The sequence below is a fragment of the Molothrus ater genome, chromosome 4 (assembly GCF_012460135.2).
Source record: "Molothrus ater isolate BHLD 08-10-18 breed brown headed cowbird chromosome 4, BPBGC_Mater_1.1, whole genome shotgun sequence".
Taxonomy (NCBI): Eukaryota; Metazoa; Chordata; class Aves; order Passeriformes; family Icteridae; genus Molothrus; species Molothrus ater.
The window spans coordinates 2463806-2476812 of NC_050481.2; the positions used below are offsets into that span (position 1 = coordinate 2463806).

Genomic DNA, 13007 nt, shown 5'->3' on the forward strand with positions numbered 1-13007 from the left:
CTGCCACCTTCTCTAGTAAAGCTTTTTTTGGAGCTGGTCCTTAACTTATTCCTCTATATTGTGGGTGAATTGGAAAATCTCTTGTGCAATGTTATGGGTCTACACCAAAGACTGTTGTATTTTCTGATACCCCCAATGAAGGGAGGAAATGATGAATCTGACTCCATGTTCTTAGAGGGCTAATTTATTATTTTATGATCTAGATTATATAAAAGAATAATATACAAAACTATACTAAATAATATAGAGAAAGGATACACTCAGAATGCTAAAAAGATAATAATGAAAATTTGTGACTCTCTCCAGAGTCCAAAACAGCTTGGCCCCTGATTGGCCAATAAGGAAAAACAAGTCACATGAAACCAATTAATCACTTGTTGGATAAGCAGTCTCCAAACCACATTCCAAAGCAGCAAATCACAGGAGAAGCAAATTAGATAACATTGTTTTCTTTTTTCTGAGGCTTTTCAGCTTCCCAGGAGAGAAATCCTGGCAAAGGGATTTTCCCAGAAAATATGATGGTGATAAAAGAGCTGTTCAAGATGGAATTTGGGCTCTGATGCTGCACACTCTGTTCCCTTGAGATCTTCCAAGAGGTAAACAAGATACTGAACTTTCAGAGTTAATTTTTCTTTTTCTTTGATTCTTAATATACTCCTAATATCACCTTTTCAGAAAATCCATGCAGTTTCTTTCCCACCTTGTGTTCACATATAAGTCTGAAACTTGCTTAACAATTCTAATAGAAAACAGTGAAGGGAAGCAAAGCATAACATGGTGTTTGAACTGGGATGGCAAACACAAATCTCAATGAAAATTCACGTGAAGAAGACTTAGTTCCTTTTCCATTTGATGTTTATATTTTGCTTTTTTCTTAATTTGACAGTGTGTTGCTTATGAAATTATCAGAATGAGTACAAAACTTTGTATTTATATGCATTTCAAATAAACATGGGATGAAAATCTTAATTAAAATAATGTCAGGTACAACAATAGCAAAATTAAGGTGTGGAACTCTGATTATGCCAGTTAAACAAAAGGTTTTTATCCTTTATTTATTTATTTTTTAACCAACAGCACAATAGTGGCTCCTATTGATTTGTAGTCTGGTGCCAGACATTATTACTGCTAAAATATAGTCCATGTAAAAATCAATGCATGCATAGTATAGTACATTAATTACTGTATAGTTTTTGCTTCCCAGCTAGGTGCTTACTGATTCAATATTAGGTCTTCACATGATAGAGATCTAATGAACCTTTCTTCTGTAATCCATTATATAGTACTGCTGCAGATGTAGAACTGATTTGCTCACAAATCAGTGAGCAAACTTCAAAAGTTGTGTGATATTTTTGCCTCCCAGGTTTTGAAATTTTTCAGCTTCTTTAAAGACAAAATCTAAAATCCCAGAAAATAATCACTACAGGATTAGATGAGCAAGTAGAATGTACATGTGGCTGAAATGAGGAGCTACTAAAATTTATCATTAAGAAAAATATAATTTTTTGTATATTAAACTGTGGATATGCTTTTTTTTCTGTATCCATGCTTTATTATTACCTCCACCAGAATGGAGTAGACAGATATAAAATTTACAGGTTTTGGTTTTAAGTGAATGGCCTGCTTTTACAGAGTTCTCTTTGGAGAAATCATCTTGCATTAATGCTTGTTTTTTTACGTGAATCCATAATACTTTTGAAGAAGTTTGTAGTGTTTCAGATGGGCATAAAAAGCAATTCATGAATGTACACAAACTGAAAACGTGTATTGAAGAAGCAAAATCTCTTGCTTTCCTGTAAATAGCTGCCATCTCAAGAAGTCAGAAAATGTGTTGCTTGGGATTACAGCTGGAGTTAAGCAAGTAATCAAAACATATTTCCCTTTTCTGAAATAAATGTAGATGGAGGTGATTTTGACTTGGAAATAGCTGCAACTTAAAAACACTCTGCTGCGCAGACCCTAAACCTGACGTGTTTAAATCTTGTTAAGCCCATTTTTTTCTGATGTGAGTGCTTTGAAGCTCAACTTATACATTTTAAATTTGTTTGGCTTAACTCTTTGAGCACCTGGCTCACTCACACGTTTTACTGTGACATGAAAATAGTTTGAATGATAGAGCACAGTTCATAATGTTCTTTGTGTGTGCCCTGATGTGACTATTCAAGAACTAGACATTGAAAATGTTTTGTGAAGCCTTACTAAAGGAAGAAGATGCTTACTATATTAAATTTGATATCAAATTTTTAAGAAGTAGAAAATATGGATTTTAGTTCAATGAGTTTCACAGCTGTGTTTTTTTCCCAGAATCCCAATATACAACCAGTCTGATGTGCTCAGTTGGAGCACTACCAGCATCAAACACTGAGTATTTCTGTTGTTGAGTTACTTCTCTGCACCTTATGTTTTAGCTTTCTGGTCCAGCTAATCTTGCTGGGGGTATATTTGTAGTAGATTTTGCTTGTGTGTTCCACTAATTGATGGCTTAGGGTTAATATAAGTATGCTGGAGTTTTTGGGCTTTGGCTTTGTGTTTTGTGGTTTTTTCCAAGTCCTGTCATAGATTTTGTAATGTTCTGGTTTTTTTGCTACTGGCTATAACTGAAATTCCCTACACTTGAAAGATCAGCAAGTTACTAATCAAGTCTATTTAGTTATCTTTTTTCTTTTGGAGTTTTGTACTAAGTTTATAAAGAGTAGAAAAGCAATTTCTAATGAAGAAGACTGACCTAGAATGACAGTGAGTAAGACCTAGGTACTTGCATATGTGATTCATCAGCACATTATATTATTTTTCTTCTAGAGGTGTCTGCACTTGTGCATTCTTTCTCTCAAAGTCAGTGGCATTCTTAGTAAGGCCTTTAGTGCAAGCAACTTGTTAGCATCTTCCAATAAAAAGAGTTGTCATTTGAAACAGTTCTTAATTCTAAAAACTCATTTCAGGGTTTTCAGAATTAAGTGCTCTGGGTGATGACCAGTTATGTCCCTAAATTAGATGTGTAACTACTGTGTTGTCATATGATATAGAAGTAGCAGCTGTATTTTTTCAGGAGTAAAATTCAAACTACTTTCCTTGTATTTCAGTGCTTTCAAGCTGTAAGGAAATCAGAATTAATTTGCAAAGAACATTTTCTCTGAAAGGCTCTTGGGGCCTAAAATCCTTCAGTCCCTACTTGCAAACCAGGAAGCATTGTATGAACAGGTTTACCTCACACAAGGCCTTGAGTTTGGTCTTGGCAAAGAGGACAGAATCTTAATTCCCACTTCATTAGACTAGACTGTCATTAAGTCACATAAGGAAGGAATATGTGCTGTCAAATTCTCTTGAAAAAATTAAAAGAAGAGCAGGAATTACTGAAAGGCATCACATTAGTCCTTCCTTATTGGACATGTAATGAGATGAAACTGTTCTATGAAAAGTAGTAAAGAGGGGAAGAAGCTTTAAAGTACAGCATTTAAAAAATATATATTAATGCCTATATTTTTCTTTTTAATTTATGGCTGATATAATAGAGTATATTCCCATACAAAGAAGACTAGAAACTCACTTGAAATTTGACAATAACATTTTTTTCAGATAACAGGCCTTAAAAGGCTGACTTTTGAGTTTTTAAAAATAAAAACTAGAAAAAAATAAACCCAAACATTTCAAGAAAGGTTTGCAGGTGAAATAATTTTTTATCCTTCACATAATGGAAGGCAGGTTGTGGTCATCTGAATTGTGATTTCTCTGCAGTGCAGTTGTGTGTCCTCATAACAAGATCACAGATTCAGAATATAAAATTATAGATTAGTTATGCATATTTGAAAGCTGTTAAAGAGACTTGCTAAGCTCTAAATTGTGATGGAGTTGTTTCAACAATAATTCAGAATTAATTTCCAGAGTTTGTGAAAGCTGAGATTGACACAGACACCATGAAAACAAAGTGCAGATATCTGCTAATATCACAGTATAGGACATTTTTAGCTAGAGGGTTTATAATTTTGACAGTGGATTTAGAGTTTAAATCTACACTTTCAGTGGTTTTCCATGGGTGTGTTTGTTCATCTCTACTTCAAATAAATATAGTCACTAAATAGAGGGGAATTAATTCTAGGAGTAAGAATGAATTTCAGCTCTTTTTTCATCAATGGCAAATAGCAATTGGGTTTTTTTTTTAGAAGAGAATGAATTTGAAGACACTTCTATTATCTGATAAGAGTATAGTTTTGTGAATGGTATTAATCTCCCCACAGGTTCAATATTTGTCTTTTGAGTCCATGAAGACTCTTTATGCGTTTTGAATGATGGCTCACATTGATTGCATTAAACTGAATAAAATGACATCCTCAGTATTGTGCCTATCTCCTCCCTCTACCTTTCACTGACTCTACAAGTTTCAATTAAGTTGCAGTCTGATATAATATTTTTAAAGCTCCCTTTTAGATATTGCCATAGTGAACTGGATCATTCCTTCTTGTTGAGCAAGGAAAACATTAATCTGTGAAGAGAGATTTTTTTAAAATATGTATGATTTGAGTAAAACAGACATTGTCTAGCCATATTACAGGTACTCACAAATGTTTAATTTTTATTATCTTTGCTTTTAATTAACCTATTTTTCTTTTAAATTGCAGTTCAATTGTTTGGAGATTTGAACATATAATTAGTTTTCTCTCACAAAAGAAAAATTGGATTATACTTCTTGATGGTAGGCTATCCATAGAACTAGATCACAGAATCAAAAGGTTGGGAAAGACCTTTAAGATCATAGAGTCCGACCCATGCCCCAACACCTCAACTAAACCATGGCACTGAGTGCCACATCCAGTCTTTTTTTAAACACATCCAGACATGGTGACTGTACCACCTCCCTGGGCAGAACATTCCAGAACTTTATCACTCTTTCCATAAAAAACTTTTTCCTTACATCCAACCTATATATTTTCCTTGCTATGTTTTACATTCCATGACTTAAACAGGCCATTGCATAATTGTACATATTATTTAGTGTAAAATCTGAAGTCTGTCATATAATGCCAACATGCCCACAGCCTCTGCTGGCCTGGTCAGGCTGCATGGTCTAAACAGTCACACCTGAGACAGCACTGTAGAAAATTACTACAAAAGGGAAAAAATAGAATAAAAGGGTTTGACACACCAGGGTGTAGGCTTTTGTAGTACCTCCCTTCTTAAACTTTTCCAAAATTCAAAATAATCCACTTATTTTTATCCCAAATAGTTTCTTCCCGTGTGTTCTTTTTCCTTTCTCCCTGTCAACATTTCCGCTTTGATATCACTTGATCCATGGGGTTTTGGAAGTGGGTTTTTTTTGTGTCATTGTGGCCTATTTTGTTTACTGCATCAATGGCTTTGCTATTAAGTGGTGTGGCTGGAGGGGGGTGTTCTTGAATGCTGATTATTCCAACAGGCATCTACACATATTGAAATAATAAAGCATCTGGGAAGTTTCAGCTTTAACTGGCATTTAGAATTTATTGATGTTTGTACTCTGTTACTTGCTTGGAAGATGAAAGAACTGTTAATTTCTGAGGGGTTAGATCTTTTTGTGGTTAATTAAAACAGAGTAATTGAGTTCAGTCGATATGAAATTGTCCAGTTTAGTTGGTGGTCTGAACAGCTCATTCAGGGTTTTAAAACCTGATACTTGGAGTGTAAGAAAACAACAAACAGAAATTTGCTGGGTCAAAAAGCCTGTGGAAATAGAGGTATAATTCTGAAGTATATGAGCAAGTACTTCTTGGTTCTAAGAGAAGTCCCTAGAAGGAACATGTTACAAAACCTTTTGTGTTTTATGAGTCCTGGGGTGAGGATTATTTCTACTTCTTGTTTCAGATATTTACAAAATTTTATACAGTTTCCTCCCATTTTTTTAGCTTTTTTTTTGGCTCCCCCCTTCCTCTTCTGATCTTATGGCTAACATGTTTATCCCTTGCTGTGTTGGCAAATAACTGCTCAGCAGGCAAATGCCTAATGCAAGAATGTGGCAGAAATTCAGGCTGATGACTCAGGTCTCCACAGGACAGCACTTTCTCCACTGTCACTGCTCAGTGACAATTGATAGTCTGCTCTCAGAGGAGAATTACACTCTCCTTTATCATTGCTGGACGATGGAGGGTTGGGTTTTAATAGGATTCTGTTGCAGTGGGAGAATGGTCATCTGTAACTCTTAGCATAAAAGAAAAGTAAGGATTTCCTCATCAGTTTTCTTACTACAAAGTGGGGATGCTGCACAGTTTTTGTTTCACATTTTGAGATAAACCCTCATGGGTTGTGGAAATTTTAAAAAACATCCTATACATGCATAATGGTTTGGGTTTTTTTTTTATCTCCCTATTGCACTATTTTTGACTGAGGACAGAAGATTGATTTGTGAGGGGACAGAGCAGTAAACATTGTTTATACATCCTGCTGAGACCGAAAGATTCCTCTTTGATCACTTCAGAAGGAAAGAGTGATTGAGAGAGGCTTCCCCATGTTGGGGTGGAGTTTTCCAGTCTTGCATCCACATTTTGCTCTGGAACTTTAAGAGGGTAATGGAGTAGCAAATTAGCCTGTATTTATCTTGGATTTATGTATTTAACATCCTAATATATACCTCAGAACATCACAGTCCTCTGTTGGAGTATGTCTTGCTATGAATAATTAGTATTATCAATGTCAGGATTTTGTTACTAATACAGTCTTGTTGCATTTGGTCATTGAGACATAAAATATTTCCAAACTCATGTTATTATTTGATTTATCCCTGTTCTTGGATTGCAGTCTTTTTCCAGTGGTGCCTGAGGCTTGCTGGGTTAAATGATGTCTGAGGAAGGCTTTAGCATTCACTGCTTGACTGCTTTATGTGGAATTAAATGAGCTTAATGATACAATATTATGGGTAGTGATGAGCAAAATAGAACTACAGTGTACAACACTGATTAAATTACTGTATTTTTCTTAAGCTAAAGTTCTACTTCAAGATTTATAAGTTGATTAATGTTAGTCATGCATGAAAGCCTGTCTGAATTAGATTCTCAATGCTGCTATAGGTTATGCTTAGAGAATTCTGATACACGTATAATCTTTGAGGTCATCTTCAGTAAGATCTGATGCAAGTAAATTAATATGGAAGAGGTTTGAATTCCACTTTTTTCCCCACTCCAAAACATTTAGGAAGGGTGCAAATATTGCCAATGTCAAAGTTATACATGTATTATAAAATATGCACTATTGATGCTCTTAAAATGCCAGGTGTGGCTGGTTGATGTGGCTCAGGAGTTGTAGCAAGGATATTAAGATCATTCAGGTGCTGTATGTTCATGACCTTAATAAACACATGACAGCTTTTATTATCTAAAGTTTCAAACCCCAGAACCCCAGTGTGAAGAAGGGAGGGATGGTGCTAAGTGAGGCAGAAACTCGAAGGGGTTGAGCTATTGCTTGTTTGGTTTGCTTATTTGTTACAACACTACTCAAGCATAACTTTCTTCATGACCTTTTAAATAATTTGGTACTTGATGATGTACTTCATTTGAGAGTGTGTCTCTAGCCTTGAGATTTAAAGTGATCATTGGAAAGGAATTTTGATGTGCAGGCAGTTAATAGATTTTGATTCCATGGAAATGCTGTGGGGCAGCTCAGTCATTTGGTTTTTGACACTGGCTGCATTGTGACACTCAAGTTTTACTGGATTAAAGCAGCTGAAACTTGTTATGTGTTGACCGCTATTTCCTTTTTTGTGTTACTCCTACTGAACAACAGGTTTTAATTCTGTTAATGCGTGGCACTACTGCATTTTGGATTTGTAAATCACTTTCTTGGATCTATAGAAAAAACTATTTTTTTTTCTGCTTATGAATCTTTTGTGGGTTGAGTCTGACTTTTAAACTTCACTTCAAATTTTCTTTGAATATACCTACCTAATTCTTGATTATGTCTTACTTGCATGTAATTTATTTCAGACATTCCCACTATTAGCATAGGTACAGATAATTATGAGCCAGCTAACTCAAAGAAAGGAATGGATATGTGATAATTTACCTTTCAAAAAAGTCTTCTATTCTTCTCCTAAAGCTTGCACTAATAATTTCCTCTTTCAGGAAGGGAGAATTATTTTTTCTTTGTAGCTTTTTTTCCTTATTGAGAAACAATTTCCAATTCTATAGCTTATAGAGTTCCCATTAGTGTATGAACTACTAAAATAAGTATTGTTTCTTTTCAGTTGGAGTGTCATTCCTGTAATCAACTATGCATTCCCATCTAATGGCTATTTCTCTTGAAGCTCACTTGATTTGTTGAGTGGAGGATCTGTTTGTGAAGTTCCAGTTGAGACTGAAATTTCAGTAGATTTTCCTGAACACAGAGATCTATTAGGAAAATGCTGACAAATATATTGCAAATATAGTTCCCTAGTAAAATGCTGAAAATATCCTACATGCTGCTGCATGCTCTTGTTGGCATTTGTACAAATACAGTACACAAGGGGAAAAAGCAATCTGTCACTGTAAGATATTACTTCCAAGAAATGCAATAAGTAACCTTTTTCAACACTTGGGAAGAAATGAAGATAGCAGTTAAGTCATTTCAACTGTGTTAACACTTGAAATACACCTGAAAAATAAATTTCATTGAACTCTAAGGTGCCTAATTTTGACATTGTATTTTCAGAGCATCACATGGAGAACAGCACAGGGCTTAATTTAATTGGCTTGTGTTGGAAAAGGCTGCTACAAGATCCTCTGGAACAGATTGCCCAACAGCCTTAAACACAGCATAATTCCTTTCATAGAGTGGGTGGGAAATACCATCACTGCTGACATGATTGTGTTTTACACTTGGTTTGCACATATGCAGGTGTTGACATAAGGTCCAGAGCAAAATAAAGGATGGTGTCCTGAAAAGTAGTATAAAGAGAAATAAGATGCTCAGCATGGATCAGGTAATTGCACAGCTAGGAGTGTAGGACAGGTAGCTTCTCTGGTTGAGTATGAAGTCTGACTTTGCTTATAACATAACAAAGCACATCACTTTTTCAATATTAATTTAGTGTGCATGAGTAAAAAAATGTAATCCACATGATGACTGATTTTTGTTAATGTTTTCTTTAAGGCAGGACATAAGAGATCTGGTTTCATACTGGTTCTCCACTATAAATCAGATTAATCTTGCTCTAATTGTTTTCATTTTAACATGCCTTTCTTGAGGTCATCTGAATTCTGCTGTTTTAAAATCACTGAGAGAGTGAACTGCCTTCTGTCTTGATCTCTCAGTTTCTCTTTGTAATAGAAACCTTATAGAAAACATAGTTATCTCTTCATTTGGCTATTAAAATTCTGTTAATTTTGAAAATATAGCATCTAAATGTCAGAAATTTGAGTGAAACTTTGAACTGTTATGGTATGGTTTTAACTTTTAATTAAAAAGTATACTTTCACCAAGTTTAAAATGGTAGGTAAAACAGTACTTATAAACTGGGTGGCCAAAACTGTAGGGGGAAAAAAAAAGTATAACAAAAAGATTAATTTTTTTCTTTGAGGGCTTCAAATTCAGATTATTTGCCAGTAAATGTTGATAAAGTCAGGCACAGGAGATTGCAGACTTTAAGCAAGCCTTCCCAGGCCAGCTTCTTGGCACACAAGAGTCTCAAGTCTGGTGACAACTAACTCACATCCCCAACACCAAAAAAGCCCCACCTTGCACAAAACCATATTTTGTGTATGCCTTGCTTCCTCAGTGGGGGGAGGACCATGGAGAAGGTGCAATCAGAAGGCCTGGGACAAAAAAAGGAGTAGCAAACAAGCCTGAGTCAGAGTTTAGTGTTCTGTTGCCTACAGTGCTATGCCTTTCAAAAAGGCCAAGGGAAAGAACAATCAAACAGTGAGAGACCTCAGATCACAAGTTCATTAATTATGAAAGCTAAAGAAAAGATAGCACACACTTCAGTGAAGGTGCAATGATCAGTACACACCATTACGTGTGCACAATGCAAATTGCCTTGAACCCTGTGTGAGAAATAGTGAGCTGTTTTTGAAGAAAAATAATGAATACACTTTAGAAAGGTAGTGACATGCCTATACATCACTGAAACAGGAGGCAGGACACAAAACAAATTAATGATTATTTGTAAACCTAATAAGGAAATGTCAAGGACAGCTAGTGCACCAGAGAGTATATGAATGGGAATGGAAGAAAAGGGAAAGCCAACTAAGAAAACTACAGGAGAATTACTGTAGTAATCATTATAACTGTATATAAAAAGAATTTAGGATTACCAGAAAGACTAACAACTCCTGGTTTTGTAATATTCAGGATGTTTGTCAAAAACTTAAATGTTGTAATTCTCAACTGTCCAAAAAAGAACCTTTCAGATGGTGAAAGTGTAGAAAGAGAAAAAATCTTTTGTGAACCTTGGTTGCTTGTGTGGATGTGGGAATGGAACCACCCAACCTTGTGCAAAGCTATTTAATGTGAAAAAAAATTCTCCAATGCTAACCTTAAGGTAAGCCTACTTTATGAAGTTTTTTTATTTTTTGGCCAATGGCTGAGGCACTGTTTTAAAATGTAAAAAAAAAACCTCACAAAACAATAGTCATAGCTTTTCTTCTTTGGAGGAAATGCTGTGTGTTCTGCTACTGCTCATGGTAGAGTATCTCTGATCTCTCATGTCTCAGGCTTTTTGGGAGAAGAGAATGAGGAGTAGTTGCCAAGACTGGAAATCCATATGCACTTCCTCTGCTGTGTTTCTTAAAAATCCTTATTTTACTGTGGAGTCTTGCTTTTGGAAGGGGACCCAAAAGAAATACTTTTGCATTGGGAAAACTATGTATCTTTTCAACTGTAACCTTCTCAGGGAATGGACCAAGTTTTGCAGTTTTGCAGTCTTCTAAAATAATATTAAAAACAAAATGGTATTTTAGGACTGCTTCATTTTGTCCTCCCCAGAGAAAAACATTTTCGTCCCCATTTAAAATCATGAAGTTTGTAAACTTTATCTTTTCTGCTGTAATATAAATCTTTAATAATGAGGTAAGAGAATTTTTGCAATTTGTCTGTTTTCAGCCCCAACTATCAACTGGCTCTGGTTATAGCCTAATGAAATTCAAATAGCTGGACTGAAGGTTAGAAGGGCGATGACACAAGAAGCTGATATTAATAATGTATGTGAGCAAATAGACTTGCACTAGCGGTTCCAACAGTGTGGAACAAGTTACAAAGGGAGGTCTGTCTCAATATGACCTGCACTAGAAAACAGGATTGAAACTCAAGGTCTGCAAGTTTCAAAACACAGCTTTCCTGTCTGCTGAGCTCCTGTCTAGTAAAAGCCATCCCCCGCTGTGCAGCAAATGCCCACATCATTTCATGACAATCTGGCCAAATAAGCAGTTACAGATTTTCCCCCTTCTGAAGCTGTCAGCCTTACCAAGTGTGATGTGGGACTGAATCAGTATCTGTGCTTGGTCGTTTGGCACAGTGGAAATAACCAGGTTTTGTACTGGTTTGGTGACAAAGCAATAGCAAAGTATGCGAGCTAAATTACCCCATGCTTCAGAAAATATGAAGCTGCCTCATGTTTTATGCTTCCTTGGCACAAAAGGATTTGTAGTTCCATTAATTGAGCATGGATTTCCACCTGGCTAAATGATGGTGAAATACAATACCAAGACCTGCATGCTGCTTTAGGTCCTTTATTAATAATAATAATAATAGTTTCTTTTTTAGATAAGGATTTCCAGCTTCCTGCATTGTTTATCCTAGAATCCGTCAATGACCTGAAAGGCGGATGATCTTGTCTGTCATCTTCTCTTGAGAGTCCAAGAAAAATGAATGCCTCAGATAAAGCTCATGTCTTACATGATTGTTTTTGTGTCAAGTTTTGGATACACCCATGCCATTTTCTGGATAAATTCAGCTGAGGATTCATTGGTAAGATTGTCTTCAAGTCTTCTTAAACTCCCCTCCTTCTCATGCTGCCCACTCCTCCACCCCTCATGATTTGTTTATGTCAATTTTTCTTTCAAACACCTGACAAGTGTCTTATATAGTGAATTAAGATAAAATGGTAATTTTGAAAGACCTGAATTAGTTAGCATACTTTGCATTTTGATAAAGTGCTTCAGAGATTAAGAAAAAACTGGCATTTACTGGGGCAAGCCTAGAAATTAAGTGATGATCTTTATTGGTGGGCAACCATTTATCAGCCGTCTTCAATGGTTTCCAGACTTTATAAAGAGACAAGTCAAGCCAATTCTTGGACAGATAACACTTGAGCAGAGTATTTAGTCACTGTTGTCAACTTTGATCCATCAGATTTTGATGCAGGTAGTTGATCTGATGATAAGTGCAGCCTGTCTTTTGTTTATAGGCAAAAAGATATTATAGTCTTCCATTGCAGCATTGTCCCAAAAGCTTTATTGGTTCTGTTTGTTGCTCAGTGGATTTATGAAGCCTCTCTTGCTACATCATCCTCCTGACTCAGCAGTATCTGCTGTAAAGATGAATGATGTTGCACCAGAATAGACTCTGACCCGAGAACAGCCTTGCATTGTGTGCCACCAAAAGAGCTAGTGTAGTCTCTAAATGCTTTTAGCTGTATAATTTCTTCAGCAATACTCCTGTTACTCTGTGCCCCTGGAAAGGACTGGAAGAAGATTATCTGCCTTTCACAGAAGAAAGCATTACAAGTATCAAATGTGTGCTGTTCTCTTGGTGATGTTATTTGGCTGTTCAACAGTGACTGCAAGATGCCTGCTCCTGGATGTAGATGTGGATGTAAGTAATCTTTTTCAAACAGTTAAAGTTAGATCACCAATTTCCCTGCACTCTTCTAAGTGGTTTATCACCAAGTAAAATTTCTGGAGTGTTAACAGCATCTTATAAAAAGTAACTTGCTCTGGTACGTGTGCTGCTACTCTCATGCTAGACAGTTCTTTGGTAGCTAAGCCACCACTGAAGGAGATGAGACAAGTCACTCTTTATCTTATCCCTGAGTTTATAGTTAATTTAATCCAGGAAAGATGCTTGCTTAT

General features: G+C 35.9%; 1 long non-coding RNA gene across 1 annotated transcript; it reads left to right on the forward strand.

Moving 5' to 3' along the window:
- Nucleotides 1-480: 480 nt before the first annotated feature.
- On the forward strand, nucleotides 481-12721 carry LOC129046692 (uncharacterized). Its single transcript, XR_008508395.1, has 3 exons — nucleotides 481-596; nucleotides 11701-11904; nucleotides 12586-12721. It is a non-coding gene; the product is annotated as an uncharacterized LOC129046692 (long non-coding RNA).
- The last annotated feature ends 286 nt before the right edge of the window (nucleotides 12722-13007 follow it).